The sequence below is a fragment of the Ambystoma mexicanum genome, chromosome 3p, assembly GCF_040938575.1.
Source record: "Ambystoma mexicanum isolate Mex_15411 chromosome 3p, UKY_AmexF1_1, whole genome shotgun sequence".
Classification (NCBI taxonomy): domain Eukaryota; kingdom Metazoa; phylum Chordata; class Amphibia; order Caudata; family Ambystomatidae; genus Ambystoma; species Ambystoma mexicanum.
This window is the reverse complement of record NC_090925.1, coordinates 699,804,903-699,819,394: the sequence shown is the minus strand read 5'-3', so window position 1 is coordinate 699,819,394 and position 14,492 is coordinate 699,804,903. Positions and strand designations below refer to the sequence as shown.

The window sequence follows — 14,492 nt, the reverse complement described above, 5'->3', positions numbered from 1 at the left end:
GCGGAACGACTCACCACTTCCCGACGACAGAGAAGATCTCCCGGCTGGAGAGTCTTCTTCCCCTGACTGGTGGGCACAACCAGTGTCCCTTCTTTTTCTCACATCCCAGGACGTCTTGTGGTCGAATTGCCCGTGCCAAGCACCCCGGCAACCGGATAGCCACTTACCACTGGACCGCAAACTAAAGGACCGCTCCTTTTAACTGAGAACTCCGCAGCTGGTTTCTTTCCTGGCAGTGCAACTGACTCCTGTCTTCCTCCCCGACGAGATCCCCTCTTCCCCGGACGAAGCACCGACTTGCATCCGCTGCCAGGAACAACTGCCCCCGCTGGAGTATTCTCACCACTTTAAGGTACCGTGTCCGCCAGGCCTCCCTTTCTAAAGATTGCTACAAGGTAATAATAATCACTTAACCTTCTGGACTGGGCTGGCCGCCTTGACCATCTAACTGGTCCCTTTCTTTTGGTCCAACTCTTTCTGAACCTTTGAGACTTTTGTGCACTTTTCAACCGTGTGACCTTGGACACATTTCGTTCTGATCCTCTTAAAGTGGATCCGGCTTTCTGAACTCTAACTGCACGGTTTGACTCTGCCTTCCTCTCTTGCTGTGTTTTTGTGAAAGTGTTGGGATCCGTTTCAATTTATACTCTGCTTTTCTCTCCCTTTTAAAACAAATTATTAGAGTGCCATCTGCGTTAAGCGCTCACCGCTGTCTGAAAATAAGTGGGGCTTTACTTTAGACTTGTCTAATATTCTTTTAAGGGAGTGTATATCTTTTAGTGACCGTGTTTTTGAACTGCTGAATATTAGTGACTGTGTGTTTTATTAGATGTGGTTTTAAATAAATAATGATATCTCTTTTACACCAAGCTCTGGTCAGTGTTTGCTTGTTCTACTATGTTCTTTTGACCTATTGTGAATACTCTGTATACTGCCCAACTCTTCTTGAGGGAAGTCCGACTGCTCAGCCACAGCTACCAAGTGAATCTGTGTGGTACAGACTGCTACCAAGTGGGTTTACTGCCAAACACCCGTAGTCTTAAATCTTTTGCAGTGGTCCCAGAGGGAACTGCACCGGTTTCTGCCTAACAGTAGCCTGTGTCAAGATCTGTTGGTTCAATCCTTTGGCTGGCGGGGAGGTGAATCCAATCTGCCTCTCTTCGACAGAGGGACGAGCCGGTTGGCAAGACTGTATGAATTGTGGATTCTCTGAGGTTTTCATTTCTTGAATTCGAGCATCAGCGATGTGTTACTTCTCTCCAACGCTATGTTTTTCTGGTAAAACAGTACCTGTGTCAATATTAAGTTGTAAATGCGTTGTAGCAATACATTCGCTTGTCGGGCATTCATATATACATCAACTGCTTGCCTGGTGTATTGTCTCCATTGATCAAGTGGTGGATCATTAGCACTAACCAGTGACTTTCGATTTAATTTGCACAAATTCCACTGATTGCTGCTCTTTACCGATTTCTGAATTGGTTATACTATTTTACGGTCTCATGCCACTATGTAGTGACATATCTTCGATCGTGCACACTGATGGAGGTGTGATACTGTTTGCTTTGTTCAGCGGTAAGTTTTTAGCAGTGCTTTCATTTGCTCTTTGCATACTGAAATATGTCTCTACTTCTTTTCTAATATCTTGTCTGCGCTGTTCATGATAAGCATCATCAGGTGCTCCTTTCATTGCTTTCGCACTGTTAGACTGGTTCCCAACAATGTTGTTCTCCTTTGGTATTTGTCTAGTTTCTTTTGGCTGGCAATCTGATTCCATTAGTCTTCATATCAGTAGCAGCCTGACGTTCGTTTAAGGCTTCCAGTAATTCATTCAAAGGAACATACGTTAGTGTATGATTTGCTTGAGGCAAGTCATGGCTGTTATTACAGTCTCTCACACTGATCTTGAACTGCCTCCAGTTGTTTAACTTTTTCACCTTGTGTTTTGATTTTCCGTGTTGTGTGCTTTGTTTCTGATCTTAGCTTCCGCACTCGCAATCGGTTTCAGTTTGGGCTGTTTTTTTGCTTTTAGAAAAAATATCAAAGTGTTCATCATTTCTTGGAATTTTAATTGCATCCAATGTGTTCTCCTGTGAACCGAAGTCTATGCTAATCCATGAGTTGTTTTTATGAGACTCCTGTCCCTCGCAAGGATCTGTTGCAATCCCTTCAACTCCAGCAGCAACAATCACTTGTTTAATGAAGGGAACTGCTGGCGAAGGGACTTCCAGAGATTGTTTGCAAGTATCTACTGTATTAAGAGTTCACTTGTTAAGACAATGCCTCCCATTATGTGTCACACGCTCATTTTTCGCTTCTATGTCTTCCGCAATCCACTCTGCAATATGTTGAATCTATTCGCATTGTTTCGTTATCTTTATCTCTAATGTTTCAAACAACTTAAAGAGACTTGTAATTGACATATTCACTGCCACTAAGGTGATTTCTAGGATGGATGGTTGCACGGTTGACCTAATGGGTATAGGCTCCACTCGGGGGGGCTATATCTCGACGTGGAGTCGGATGCACGTACGATATGGCTGAAGCCCCTGAGGCTATGGCGCTGTTAGCATTAGGCGTGGAGGTAGTTAATGCCTCCGAATTATTAGAAAGGTCATAATTACCGGCATGTATGGAAATGTCCGGTATTACATAGCTAGTATCCGAGCTTTCATCCATCACCCTGTGAATGGGAATGTCTGCCGGGGGTAAGCAGAAGGAGCCCAGGTTGTGCCTAGTAATGTGTCGTCCGAAACAACTAATCCCCTATAGGCAATTATTTCTGCATGATGCACTTTTGGTAGTGGCAGACAATTATTGGAACACTCGTCAGTATGTTGATATATGTGCGCGGAGTTCAATTCAGCGCCTAATACTGGCTGAAAGGTGTCTGAAAAGAAATTTCGAATGTCACGTGTTGGGGTGGTTAAGGAGCATGTTACTGGTGTTGAAGTGATAGCTTTACGGGAGCTTTGCGTAGCACTGCCTTCCTTATATGCTCCCCCTCCCCTAATCTGCGGTGAGAGTAAATCGGCAGGCATGTCTGTTTTGAGAGAATACAAACGCTGCATCATAATATCAGACACTTTGCTAGTAACAATGCGTTATTATATGGAACAAACCGTGACTTATTAATACAATGGCAATGAATAAATATACACAAAGTTCGTTACCATGAATCTTGGTAAATCCGAGGGCGGACTGGATTATAAAGTAAAAGGGGACACACAAGCACACGACACCGTGGCAAAGCGGCAAAGTGGCAAAGTGGTCCTTTCTGGTCCTTGCCTCGGTGCGCGCGGGCGTTCCAAATTTATGAAAAACGCCGAAAAAGGGGGCATGGCCAAAGTAGTTGAGGCTAAAGGTACCTTTCCACAAGGCTGCAAGTGAATCCAAGGTAAAACGCTCAGGGAGGACTGGAAGAGTTGCCTGTGGCAAAGTGGTCCTTTCTGGTCCTTGCCTCGGTGCGCGCCATCAATATCTACTCCGTCCAGACCGCACCATGGAGCTGAGACATGGGGCCACGCTAACTGTCTGAATTTGTGAGTAGCAGAGAATACATTTCTGAAAAAGCTACTTAGATTACTGTATAGCTTCTGAAGTGCCCCTCTGTTAATGGAATGTGGGCTTGACCCCATTACCTACTAGCTGGCAAGGAAACTTGTCTTCTATTGGATCAGGCTTTGGAGGTCACCTGAGCTTGTAAAGTATAAAGAAGCATATGTAGACACCAATGGTCGGTCCACGTTAGGCAACAACTTAAACTGGCCATTATGGAAGAATAATGGCGCAATCCGCACAACCTGCCCTGTGGTTTAAAAGGAGACATTAAGCAGTTTGCTAAACGTGACACCCAAGAACATCTTATTACCACCTCATGCTTGAATTTGAAAGTGGGGCTGGTCCATTGATCCTCAAAATCAGTATTAGGTGAAGAGAGATATTTGGATCCAATAACACCTGCCCGCGCATACACCCTATTTTTGGAGTTAAGGATTGGCACACTGCAGGTTGTGACTTTTACCAACAGATGGAGGGGTGGCAATTCCGAATTTTGCCCAATGTGTGGACTAGACCCAGAGTCTGTTACTCATTTCTTGCTCTTTTGTGAGCGTTAGTGACCTGAGGAAGACATACTTGTTACCACTGTTCAGAAAAGCATTAGTTAAAACTATGCAAAAAGTCATTAATTTATGGTTGTAGTGAATGATGTATATTTAGTTGCCAAATGTATCCACGGTGCCTGGCTTCATAGGATGCTACTTCAAGTTATCTGACTACCTTTTCTTGGTTTTTATTTTTCTCTGTAGGTTTTTATTGATGTCATTTTATGAACTTCACATTTTATATTTGTACCCATTATGAATGGTTACCTAATGTTTTGTACGCAACTGATGTATTTTTACAAGGTTGTATTTGAATGTGTGTGCTAAAGGCAAACCTGCCGAATAAAGCTTTACTGACTGACCTTTATGGGACATACTGGGCCAGATCCAGACATAGTCCTGGTCATGGGACCGCCTCCTGCTTCCTGGCTTGACCCCCGATAGTCCACCTGTTCCACCAATGTCATTTGCTGGATGCTTCCGAGAAATCCTGTAGTTGTGGCTGCTATGGTGCCTTTTATCTAGTGGGTCATCCTCACATAGATGCCTGGTTGCTTGTTACAGCTTGTGTTTAAGTCACACAGACCAGAGACTCCCAATGGCCACTGGGCAGACCAAAACGCAACCCCTGAACCTCCCACTCCAGGACCTTTTCTTCAGCAGCCAGCAACCAGCACTTTCTATGCCTCCAAACAAAGATGAAATGACCCAATCATCTGTGCTCACTCTGCAGCCAGATATACCCACACCTCCTGAAAGTCTAACCTTCAGCTGATCTCTTTGTGTGGGGGTCCCTCTAGACAGCCAAGTGTCCCTCCTGCTTCACCCGTGATTAAGAAGTAATACTTATCTAACTTTTACCCATAACTGCCACAGGCTTTTTGGCCTTGTCCAGTTAATACTTAAGAGGAAATATGGAAACTCATAAAAAAGGGACTAAAACAGGTACTCACCTCGAATGTAACTTTCCCTGGTCCCCCACTTGCGTCTTCTAGACAATGTGTCGTTTACAAAAAAGAAAAAGTACCAATGATGTTCTTCTTAGAATAAATCACTGTTCGCTGCTTTACATTGCTCAATTTGGCTACACTAGCACATTTGTGCTCTCTGCTACCATTGGCTAGTGATAAAAGACTCTTAGCAAATATGAAATTGTGTGCTGTGTGTATGTTGTGAGGGTCAGACCTATGAGAGACACAGGTAGTGGATTTATTGCCAATCCTTTTATTCAAATGATAATGGGGTTTGGAAAAATGCCTCACTAGCCCCAACTCTATGAGGGTTTCCCAGCCCCAACAAAACAAATTATTAAGACAGTCTTTGTCCGGATGTCCAAATTAAGGTTGTCCAAAACCTAATCTGACCCTCACACTCTGAATTCTACTAAAGTTCCAACAGGAGGAAAAATAAAAGATCTGCTTCCCTACAACTTTCCTCAATTCCAATGCACATAGCAACATAAGCGTTCCAAAATATTAAAAAGTTCCACCAACTCAAAGTGAAGTTTTGTTACTTGTTGGACTGCTTACTCCTGGGGGGACATGCCTTTCTTCCCCTAAACCGGGGTGGAGAATGCCAAGAACATTCCTGTTCCCCTGGTCAATAATAGTGTGCAATGTTTTCCAGTCTCCAACAGACTTGGTTTACTCTCCTGCCAAGTACTGACAATGTTTAATTCCCAGAATCACTGGGACGAGGAGGAGTAGGGGGTTTCTCTCTCTCTTCATGTACAGGCATGGTGTCTGGACTGTGCCGGTTTATTCATTCTGCTAGATTGGTTTCCTGTATTCACTTCATACTTGGCTTACTTGCCTGCCAAATATCTAAATGGTTTTCAGTGGTGCCTTCGCCCTTTTTCATTCACCAAGTCTTGTTTATACTGTTGGATTGCTCTCCCCGGCCGATGCGTCGGCGGGAAGATGAGTAGACCGGGCCCTGTGCATGAAGGCCCCGCTGCGCAGCGCCTGGCAAGGAGACACGGACACCTGTGTTGCGTGCAGCCCGGAACTGCCCTTGCGGAGCGGGGGCGGGGCTTTTATTCAAAGCGCCTTACATCACCGCGTAGCGGGACGTAAGGCGTAAATAACATTCCTCCTTTTTTCCCCAAACAAAAACATTAACAAACATGGTATGTGCCAAACTGTGCTCAATACAGTGTGTGCTCATAACGCTATGTGTTGTGGTTCTACCACTCAGTCTTTTAGTCTTTCTGGAGGTTTGGGTGCAGTTCTGAGAGTATAGCGCCAACGTCTGGGGGCTGTCCCCTGACCCTCTTTTAGCTGTGGCTCACTTTTGTTATTCGAGTGGGTCTCCTCTGGTTCGCTCGGCAGCTCGCCCATTCCACAGTTCACAGCTGCTTCCTCCTCCAGGCGATGGTACTCGTCCTCGATTTGCAGATCTTTCTCCTCCGGGGATTGCTGGTCTCCATCGGTCCATAGGTGACATGGCACCTTCTTGAACCATGAGGCATTCCTGGTGATCTGTTTTTGGCCCCTTGAGGCTGTTTTCATGGTACCACGCCTTTGGGTTATGGTCCATCGGATGGAGTCATACTGGGTGTCCAGCTTCGACTTGGACGGATTTCGCACCATTATTACATGATCACCGACCCAGTGGTTGGACTTCCTGGCGTGTCTCTTGATGCTCATGCGTTCCTTCGCCACATTTTTTCTTCGGTGGGTGCGCTCATTGTCGTATGTGTCTGTACCCCGGCTTGGGTGGTGTGGGATGGATGAATTTATTATCGTTCCATACATAACGTCTGCTGGTGGTAACCCAGTGGTGCTGTGGGGCATCATCCTGTAGTTTAAGAACCTGTATAAATCCACCCTCCAGGGGCTTGAGTTCGCTTGGGATAGGCGTGGCACTTTATTGATGGTGCCCATAAACTTCTCTACATCTCTGTTGGCTTGTGGCCACCTCGGCATGATATGGTGGTATTGAATGTTGAGGTTGTCTAGGTATTTTTTTAATTCTTCCCCCTTGGAAGGGGAGACATTGACGCTCCGGATGCGTCACGGGAGGCCGTAGGTGCGAACATCTTTTCGAGGGCCGGTATCACCATCTCTGCTGCTGTGGATGATACAATCTCAACCTCTGGGTACCTTGAGTGGTCATCCACGGCTACAAGCAGGTACGTGCCCTCCTGGATTTTGCAAAAGTCGATGCTAATGGCGTCCTATCTCGAGGACCCTCGCTCTGCCGCCAGTATTGGTTCCGGATCCGGCGGTGCGCTCATGATCCGACATCAGAGGCACGTTGTGATAAGTTGTTCCACTTTGTCGTCAATAGGCGGGAACCATACACAGTGTCTGATTCTGGTGTTGGTCCTTACCCTGCCCTGCTAACCCTCGTGCACCAGCGCTACGATTCTGTGCTGTAGACTTGCGGGGATGACTATTCCAGTCCCTCTTAGTATCAGTCCTTCCTCAGTGATGGACAGATCTTGACTTACTGTGAACATTCCTGCGAGGAATTCTCTGGCCTCGGCTGTGCGATTATGTACGTTCCGAAGGAAGGATTTCCATTCTCCAGAGATGATAGTGTCTTTGACCAGGTCGCAGCATGGCTCAGATTGTGCCGCCTCCACGATGTCTTCGACGCCGATCGCATTGGGCTTCATTGCGTGACGACTGGGCAGATGTGTTCCTCGGTTTCTTCAGTCATGTGTACTTCGCCTGGCGTGGCCCCTCTCAGGTGCCTGGAAAGGAAATCTGCTGGGTTGCCGCTGCCCGGTTGGTACGCCAGTGTCACGATCCTACTCGCCTGCCGCCCCACACCGCTACATTCGTTGCTGCCTTTATTTCCTTGTTTTACCGCTGCAGGTTTGGACTATCAAATTGCATGTTCCATTCCAGCTTTCGGGTTAAACCAGCAGATGCATTCTGGGACATGTATGCTGTCCAAAAGGCAGAGGGATGGAGGAGGCATACTAAATACATTTGTTTGCAGCAAGCTACTAAGAGCTGCAGAGGGCCTGATTGAATTCACCCGTTCCAAACTACTGCAGGCTAGGCTGGAGAGCACTGGATTAGAAACCATTGCTGCTACTGCTGCAGGCTACTGAGGCCAGGGCTGGGCTTAATTGAATACAGCTGCCAGAGTCTGCAATCAGCTCCAGCCTGCTGGCCTGCTGGCTGTGAGGGCCTTTATAAACTCACTTTGAACAGAAGCAGTGGTCTGTCAATATGTCAACTGCTTCCACTGGGAGTTTGTGCTGGTGTTCCCGTTACCAGTTTTTGACCTTTCCTGGAAATCCTCTTTTAGCCTTTTGATTCCCGTTGATGCTTGCAGCTCCCTCTCCAGTCTGCTGCCTTCTGCCCTGCTCCTCTGGGCTTCCACCTGGCAGCTCTGCCACACTCTGCCGTCTTCTGCCCTGCTCCTTTGGGCTACCACCTGACGGCTCTGCCGCACTCCGCTGCCATACGCCCTGCTCCTTTGGGCTCCCACCTGTACCTTCTGCCCTGCTCCTGTGGGCTCTCACCTGACGGCACTGCTGTACTCCGTTGCCTTTCGCCGTGCTCCTCTGAGCTCCCGCCTGACGGCTCTGCCGCACTCCGCTGCCTTTTGCCCTTCTCCGCTGGGCTTCCCGGTCTGGCAGCTTTGCCACACACCTCTGCCTTCTGCCCTGTTCCTCTGGGCTCCTTGCCTTGCTTCCTGCCAGTTCCAACTTCTATCCTGTCCTGTACCTGGTTATTTCTTTCAACACTGCTTTCTACTTGTATACATCTTGGTCCACTGTGGTGTCTCCATTTGATCCCGTTTTACAGTGTGACCTTGGGTTGGTCTCCGTTCAGATCAGATAAGGGAAGACTTCTGTTGCCTCCACCGAGTCCGTTGAAGTCGTACCTGCCTCAGTATATGGTCTTTCAGTTTTATCTTACTTGGACTAGGATCGCCCCCAGGCCAACAGGGCTGGTCGACAGTGTGGGATCGTAGTATGTGTCATGATGCCTGCCCCCGGAGCACCAGGCCAGGCCCAGCACCCCCGGAAGCAGGCATCATGCCCTCGGGTAAAAGCCCAGCAGCCCCTTATAGGGGCTCTTTGGACTCAGTCCTTGGCGCCAGGCTCATGGTGGACATCAGTCCTGGCGCCATAGGCGCCAGGCTCATAAAGGGAGGTGTTTGGTGCACTTACCTGATGCAGACCATGCTGCACGCTTCAGGCCTCCCTGAGACCTGAAAGGGACTATTTTTTCATAGGGACTATTTTTTCACTCGGGCGTGGCCAGGGAAGGATACATACCTAGTTGGGGAAGGATACATACCTGGGACTTCTTTGGAGGTTATTTAAGCCACGCCCAGACAGCAGCTCATGCTTCGCATTTTTCTGCATTCCAGCAGCTGAACGCTCACCGTGTCTGCTCCTCGACTCCAGCCACGCCCGCCTCGAACCTGGAACTCCTGTTAGGAAAGAAGAGAAGAGAAAGGTGAAAACCACGAACTATTTCAAACTTCTTACCTGCATCCGGAATCTTCACTCCAGCATCCCTGAAGAAGGACTTCCATTTAAAAGCATCGCGTTGCTCGCTGCAGCGCGCTCTTCACTCACCTCTCCTCGAGACATCTCCCGGCTCCATCGCGGCTGTCAGCACATGTTGCCACATCTCTGCGCCTAGGGGAGAGAAGAAGAGACAAAAGGTGAGCAAAGGGAACACCGGAGGAAAGCCTAATTTACAGCCATAATACTTACCAGCTTTTCTTGGTGTCATCCCATATTTCGGGTCGGCGCCGCTCCGTTGGGAGGTACCGCACCCCGGCCCCTATGGGGAAAGGACAAAAGACATTATTGGGAAATGATAAAGACATTTAGAGGAATCGCCCTCACTAACTCGCCTGAGTTTACCATCGGCAATTAACCCCTTCAACGCATTGTCTTCATTCTGCATCTGAAATAAAGGACAGATCACAAGTTAGGAAGACAACATAAAAGGGGGCTCACTCTTGAACTTTTGAATCTTCATACTTACGGCGTTTCGCTCAGAAAAGTCAAGAGGATTTTGCCAGCGCCATTCTGAAAACCAGTGAAGTAACTGGACTAACGTACACCCCTGCACCAGACGCAGGATGGAGAGTTCATCCTTCCAAACCATAAGGTGAGCTTAAACCGGGGGTTTGGAGGAGGAAGTTAGAGGAGAACGAAGGGGAACAAGGGGGGAATCAAGCACACTATTCTGCAGACAGTTAATTCCTTTTCTCATCTGCAGAAGGATATTCCTACGGGCCAGTCAAGCAAGATTTGGGGAACCAGTTCAATCGGTGTTCCGGGCTCTGCGCATCACGCTTGAAGAGGCCACAGCAATCCAGACTAGACCTGCGCCTCCGTGGGAACCAGGTGAGCGTTACAGTATGCCATAGTGGTGTCAGCCGAGTGGGATGCTTTAATTTGTTCGAATGCTTCCTGGCAGGTGGGGCTCCAGGCCCATTTTGTGCTGGCCTTGGCAAGTTCTCTGTGGGTCGAACATGGTCGCCAGGTTGGGGATGAATCTCCCACAGTACGTTGCCATCCCCAGGAAACTTCGTACCTCGTGGGTGTGGTCGGGGGAAGAGGCAGCCCGGATGTCTGCAACCTTCTGAGAGTCTGCTGAAACTCCTGCCTCGTTAAACACATACCCGAAAAATGAGATCTCCTCCTTCAAGAATTCGCACTTGTCTTTGTGAATCGTTAGGCCTGCACCCTCTAACCTGCCGAGTAGCATGTCAAGGCGACGTATGTGCTCTGCCCTCTCACTGGCGTGGATGAGAATGTCATCGCTGACGTTAAGTACCCCCGGGATGCCACGTATCACCCCTTGGATGGCCTGCTGGAAGACTTCGGCCGCTGAGGAGATGCCGAAGCTGAGCCGTTTGTATCGGCGCAGGCCTAGGTGTGTGGAGAAAGTTGTGATATATCTAGAGTCCCGGTGAAGTTTCAGTTGGTGATAGCCAGCGTTGAGGTCGACTTTGGAGAAGAATTTTAATCCGGTGAGGTCAGTTATGATCTCGTCAAGTGTGGGGGTGATGTGTCGCTCCTGCTTGATTGCTGCATTGGGGAGGCGCATATCAATGCAGATTCTCACCTTTCCGGGGTTGTTTTGGTTACTTGGTCAAGACCATAGGTGACACCCACGGTGTTGGACCCGTTACTTCTTCAATGATGTCCGCTTTTTCGAGTGCTGGCTGTTCCTTCTCGACTTGGTCTCTTATGTGGTATGGTGTTCTTCTGTGTCGCAGCTTGCGGTTGTACGGATTCATCAATGTGTAGTTTGATGGGTTTCCCTTTTAGGCATCCGATGCCATTGAGGAGGCTTGGGTATTTGTCAAGGAGGCTGGTGACGTCTGCTGGGTCTGTTACGTCACAGATGAAACTTATGAGTCCCAGGTCTTCCGCCGCATCTCCGCTCAGTAGGCATTCAATGGCTGCGTTTACGACATATATTTTGGATTGCAGCGTTCTGTCGCCTTTTCCAAGTGTTGTCCGAAAGCGTCCTACTATCGGTAGAGGGGTCTCACATCAATAGGCGAATAGCAGTGAGTCTGTCCTTTTTAGGACTGGCGGGGGGTGCAGTTTCTTTAACACAGTCATTGGCATGACGTTAACTTACGCCCCAGTGTCTATCGTCATCTGGGTTTCTTGGCCTTGAATGGTTACTTGCCATCTCCATCTCCTCTGTCTTTTTATGGGCGCTGTGACTCTGGTCAAGTGCTGATACTAGGTATACCTTTCTCCCCTTTTACCATTGTGTATTTTCTGCTTCCTTTTGTGAATCGTCACCGCCGTCGCCTTCCTCATCAGTCGACGAATTGGTTGTTTCAATCCGGCGGGCGCTGGCTTGTTTCTTTTTGTTCACGGTGTTCTTATCTTGGTGAGTTTGGAGTTGTATGGGTGACCCCGACGATCTGCAAACCCCTGCATAATGATCCTTTCGGCCACATGCCTCGCACGTGGTGCCTTGAGCTGGACAATTTAGTCTTCCGTGGCGTGTTCCTCCGCACCAGCCACATTCCGTGGGTCCTGGAATTCGACTGCCATCGGGGTGAGGTATTGGCGCCGCCGGGCTCATCTCTCGGCTGTTGGAGGTTTGTGATTTGCGCTGTCGTCGATGCCGGTTGAAGTTTCTGTAGGGTTGTGCTCATGTACGCCACCCTGGCATGCAATAGCTCCCTCTGGCATCCGTATTCTAGGATCCTGGCTAGGGAGATGCCCTTCTCGCTTAACACCATCCTGCGCAGTTTTTCCAAATGTATTCCGTTAATGATTTGTCGTCGGATTTCTTTTTCAACGTCGTCAAATTCACAAGAGATTGCGAGTTTCCTGAGCTTTGTGTGTGGTAAGCGTCAAGTGTCTCGTCTTCCAGCTGGATGGTGGTGCAGAAAATGCAAGTTTCGTAGTCTGGGTTTAGTTGAGGCATGAAGTGGGCCATGAGAGCATCTTTGGTTCACTGGTAGACATCTGAGCCATATGCGACTACAAGCGAATTGAATATGCGCAGGACTTCGTCACCCACATTTAGTAGGAGGTGCAATCTCATTTTTCTGGGTGCGGGGACATCCTTGAAATCTATGGCCATCTCCAATTTTTGTATCCACAGCTGCCACCGGGGACCAACTGACGAAGGATCGGTGTATGGGTCGAAAGGGCCGAACGCCATCGTTGTTCCTCCCTGCGACCGCGTGTGTGGCGTAGTTGGTGATAGGGTGGCTGCGATCCTTGACGGCGTGCCGGGCCTAGGAGTAGATAGGCCAGTTGCCATTGTGGGTGGTTGCGAGGGCTGACGTGGGCAGGCGTGTGCTGGGTCCCCCTCACCTCAGTATCAGGCGGATGGTCCTTATTTGCTGTTTCTTGGCAGCTTAAAGGATATTAGCTTGTCATCAGCTATATGTAGCAGGAGAAAAAAAACTTGAGATCTCTGTTGTGTCTTTATGCAGTGTTCTTTAGTATTTCGGAGTGCCCAGCAGTCTGTGACTGGCCCCTGAAGGTTGATGATGGCGGATAAGGAGAAATGTAAAAGGAAAAAAATAAGTTTATTTTTTTCTGGTGGGGGGTGGGCCCCCCACTGTGCTTCCAAAAATGTGCCCGTGCCGAGGGCTTAATTATATGGGTGTTGCGTGTGTCGCGCGATCCCGTTCTCTCGTCGCCAGTGTTGGATTGCTCTCCCCGGCCGATGCGTCAGCGGGAAGACGAGTAGACTGGGCCTTGTGCATGAAGGCCCCGCTGCGCAGCGGCTGACAAGGAGACAGGGACACCTGTGTTGCGTGCGGCCCGGAACTGCCCTCGCGGGGGCGGGGCTTTTATTCAAAGCGCCTTACGTCACCGCGTAGCAGGACATAAGGCATACATAACATAAACTGCCCCTGGGGCCATGCTGGGTATAATATTCTTTGGACTTTATATGCATCCCACCTACTTTGTCGCCATTCTTGTGTTGCTCTCAGAGCCCTCCTTACAACCCCCCCCCACCCTTCACCTCCACTAGGTACCTGGTTTGGTATAGCATATGACTGCTCTCATCTAGCTCTGCGTTGCCGACACTGCTGGAAATCTTGCTGCCAAGGCACAGATGCTGGCTCAGCACGACGGGTAACAATCTCTGCCTGCAGGTGCTTCGCCTTTGTTGCTGCTTGCCACAGCGCCCAAGCCTGCTGGTGAGCGCCATCTGCACTCAGTCGTCGGTAATTCAGGAGCCCGCTGGGCCACCACTCACTCTGCCCGGGAACATCGTCTGCAGTAAGGGGCTGACTGTTTCTGCTCCAGAAAGGCAGCAAGCCTTCTTTCTTCACGGTTTTGTCCTTTCTCGCATTTACAATGGATGCACTGTAGTAAACTTCACCTCCCGTCTTGTTGTGGGTTTCTTTTCTTCGTCCCTCTGTCTTTTGACAACTTTCACAACTTCTCTGTCCACTCCACTTCTGTCCACTCATGCTATTGCAACAACGTCCACTGTTCCCACTACTGCTCCTGCTTCTACTACTGGGTCGTACTTTTTTCCATTTTACTCTCAGGCCGGTTTCTCTGATGACATAAGCCCTAGAACGTTGATGGTAGTTCTGTGCATCCTCGTGGGGCCTCGTTGTCCCAGTACTAATAGCACCTGTAGCTGCTGTTATTTTACAATATGCCGCTTGGTATGGCATACGAGTACTTAAAGTAGCAAAAGTGGTCAGAATCGTCTGGCCAGATTGTGCTTTAAGCACTGGAGCAGTGTTGCTTGTTTGTTAAAAAAGGCGTGACTCTTGGATTTGTCACAATTTATAGAACTGAGGTGGAGAGTGACTTTTTGTGGCTGGATAGTCACTGGCAATTTGAAATGTTTCCTCTGCTGTATCACGTTACATGTTTCCACCAAGTTTCAGAGGACAAATATGGGTCTCCATGAGTGCAGCATGGTACCCGTTTAAGCACTTACC

At 48.7% G+C, this 14,492-nt stretch overlaps 1 protein-coding gene across 3 annotated transcripts in view; it reads right to left on the bottom strand.

Moving 5' to 3' along the window:
• DDX41 (DEAD-box helicase 41) overlaps nt 1-14,492 on the bottom strand; it is a 503,186-nt gene that overhangs the window by 265,622 nt on the left and 223,072 nt on the right. The gene's annotated exons all lie outside the window — the stretch shown is intronic.